We start from the raw sequence: 3714 nt of genomic DNA on the forward strand, positions 1-3714 counted from the left end.
TAAATAAATAAATAAATAAATAAATAAATAAATAAATAAATAAATAGTGGCAAACGCAGTCCCCTCATAGTGTATCAAACCCCTGGATCTGAACACCTGTGTGTGTCTGACCCCTTACTCTAAACATAACCACTCCAGTACACACCTAACCCTTACTTTGTTGGTTAAAAACATATGATGGTTCTCACTCTGTAGCAGAAATAACAACATAGGAAAAACAAGGACACACACACACACACACGCACGCACCTGATTACACTTTTTCTGTCTGTCTGCTGCACTGCTCTGAGTGAGCGTTCACTTTCAGCAGTGTGTGCTTACAGTAATTCTGGTGTTTGTTTGACTTTAGCTGGGTTACAAGCAGAGGTCACATTCCTGTGTGTGCAGGAAGCATGCTGGGAAAACAAAGACCGAGTCAAAAAGGATTTTAAAACACAAAACTAGAACTGATGACATTATTGATATGAATTTCTAACTTTGCTGTTATCAAACCTGACAACTATACTACAACATTTTGTCAGGACTGGAAAGTGGGCGTAGGATTTTCTGAATACAAATGTTACACTAATTTTGCCTTCAAGAAGTTTACTTTCTGCATGAAAATAAAAAAGAACTTCATACAGCTTTAATTAAAAAAAGAATTTGCTGCCTGAAAAAGAAAATAAAACGTACACATCCAAATGTGTGGTTGTCTTTCAGAAACAAGAAGTTGCATTTAATTAAAAAATAAAATTTAGTTATGTTCATCCAAAGTTTAGAGGGATGATTTAAATATACACAAGTATGAGTCAACATGTTAATTAAGTTCACCTGAATTTAAGAGCTTTACATAAGTTAATCTTTTACTGTGTATCCCTTTTTTTTTTGCAGCTAAAATAAAATATAGGTGTAAATGATGAAATTCTGCCCACAGTATTTAACTTAAAATGATTTGATATAACAACTGATTTGTTAGCAAAGGTTATACAATTGTGTTACAATTGAAGTTYAATAGAACTACTTTTGATGCTTATGCATTTGTATATTTTTTTAATTTTACTATTAGGCTACTATAGTATAAATATGCTGTTTCATCATCACATCTTTTCGTGCACACTTTTTGTGCAACTTTTAAAAGTCAAATGGTGAATGTGGTTTTCATAAATATCTAATTATGCTCACAGTTGATTTATAATTTTTCAACCTCTTAGTTTATTTGTTTCTTTAAATTTGACTAYTGGGAAGCAAACGATTAACACGCCTTTTACACGTCTGTGGAACAAAAAAAAGGAATTAATTTTCAGTGTGCGTGTGTAATGCTCTACTGACCTCTAGTGGAGGTAAAAACACGGTGCGAATGTTTATCAACTTTAACACATTTGTAAGGTAAAGTTTTTTTTATGACCCATGTACATCATGTATTTTAGAGTTTATTATAGAGTACTGTATCGTCCGAGCTGCCTGTAAACCACCCACACAGAAGAGACGGATGCGGCGTTCACAAGCCAATCAGAAACTCGTAACTTCTTCTGACTGCTAAAGATAATAGTGGTCCACATGCCTCGGTGTTTTCTTAAACTRTGACTGTGCTAAGGAATCAGAAAGAAATATAAATATTATATGTGGCAAAGATATTACAACAGTACAGCACAGCTCTTTCAGTCAATACAACGTGAGTGGTTACCATGGTGAAAAGTTGTTGGCTATTTCTCGTTTTCGACGGTCCTTGAAGGCAGCACTGCGTTACTTTAGCTCGCGAAGTAGGCTAACTTTTTTCAACTACGGTTGCGTTTTTAAGGCTCAGTTTTACTTGAATGGTTGAGTTTTGAAATGATTAAGATTAAAATAGCGTAGAAAGAAAGACGTTTTTGTTGTCTTTTTTTTTTGTTATTTTTGTCAGCGTAAAGTCCAAACTTTCCAGCTTAAATCAGGGAGGATGGAAGGAGCCGATGGATTCCAGGCAGACTAGATGTAGCTGATGCTAGCAAGCTAACTAGCAAAAGAGGTTGGTAGAAGAAAAAACAACGACTTTATATATATTTTTTCATGTTTTGTTGTTTTGCTTGCCTCTATGTGTAGCTTTTGAACTTCGAGTGGCCAGAATGAGCTGAAAACCGAGCGTCAAAGTTTGTAAGGGGGGAGTATCCTGTAAAAGGGAGCCAGTGAGTGAAGTTTTGGAAACTCTTCAAAGCTGAGGCCCGAGCAGCAGCATCTGTTCAGGCTGACCGACTCACACACTGTACTCTTTGGTTACACACATGCGGTGCTTTCATGTTTTCTTTGAGATYCTGTTTCATTTCCTAGGTGGTTTGAAGCTTTGTGGTTTCAGAGTTGCAATCAGTCGCCGTAATTATGGACAGATAAAAACATAATTTAACAAACTAGAAATAAAACAGCAGCAGTTAATTTCCCTCTGCACACCAAGCAAATATATAGACACAACTACAGTGTGTGCTATCAAAAAATGTCTTCCTATTATAATAGATGAGTTAAACTTGCAAATAATCCGAGAAAACTTGTTTATTTTGATTAAATTGTGATTATAATATAGGAATTTGTGTAATTTATTAGGATATTCTGTTCAAGTTAATATCCTGACAATGCCAAGAGATTTCAGATAAATACATTTGACTCCCTGGTTAAACATCAAGTTTAGAAGCTAATGCAGGAAAACTGCATCAAATCTTGAATTCAAATTGAAATATAATATCGTGAGCAACATTTAAGATATCAGGAATGATAGAAACGATTTGCTTTTTTCTAATAATGCTGTATATTTCCATTTTTGACGTTGTGTCTCAAGAACAGTTCTTATAGTTGTGTCCATTGCGTAGAAGTGTGCAGAGGTTCAAGTGTGTTCATCTATAATTGTGTGAATCAGTTTACTTTGCTGTATTTTTAGTTGTAGGGTATTAGGGCTGGGAGATATGGCCGGGAAAAAAAAATTTCTCCGATTTTTTTTTTTCATCTCAATTAGATTTTCGATTTTAATTGATTTTTCTTCCCACTTAATGGAGTGCCTCTGTTTCAAGTGTCAAAATAAATTTGTTGTACTCCTACTTTTAGTAGCAAGACCTTTCAAACTGATTTTGCGGTGAGCTGTTCTAAGTCCGAGATTGCAAAACCTAACCAGTTCCAGATAAGTGAAGAAACACAGCCTCTTTTGAGAAGTAGATCCTCTTTGCTAGCTGCTGTGTTGTCATGTCATTACCAAGCGTCTTGAGAGACCGGTGGGGTGACTTCTGAACTACTGAAGCCCCAAAGAGTGAACTGGTGGGAAAAAAAAATCTTCTTTTTCACAAAATTAAATCTTTATAAATGGCAAATTCGAATTAATCAATTAAATCGATTTATCGCACAACCCTATCGGGTATTAACTAYCGCCACGTCCTTTTCTCTTACAAGAGATCTTTCTACATTCAAACYACATTATCAGCTCTTGCTTACTTGCTCTATTTGCTCTAATAACACATCGATTCTTCTTAACATTTTTTACATATTACATATTATCAATTTGTAAAGGAGACGGAAAGTACACATTTGCATCATCGCCAGTGTAAATAAATATACCTGAATGCGCAGGGAATATATAGACTTGCAACATCCTCTTCAAAAAAAAAAAAAAAAAAAACAGCACTGAATGAAACAATAAAGGGATTGGCATTAGGGCTGCCACAAACGATTATTTTAATAATCGATTAATCACCGATTATTTATTCGATTAGTCGACTAATC

General features: G+C 34.9%; 1 protein-coding gene across 1 annotated transcript in view; it reads left to right on the forward strand.

Annotated features, from left to right (window-relative positions):
• The first annotated feature begins 1700 nt into the window (after positions 1-1700).
• inavab (innate immunity activator b) overlaps positions 1701-3714 on the forward strand; it is an 18187-nt gene continuing 16173 nt past the window's right edge. The window contains exon 1 of the mRNA XM_014002007.1: positions 1701-1984. The gene's annotated coding sequence lies outside the window, so the exon portion shown is untranslated. The remainder of the gene's footprint in view (positions 1985-3714) is intronic.

This window comes from Austrofundulus limnaeus, unplaced genomic scaffold, assembly GCF_001266775.1.
Source record: "Austrofundulus limnaeus strain Quisiro unplaced genomic scaffold, Austrofundulus_limnaeus-1.0 Scaffold11, whole genome shotgun sequence".
NCBI lineage: Eukaryota > Metazoa > Chordata > Actinopteri > Cyprinodontiformes > Rivulidae > Austrofundulus > Austrofundulus limnaeus.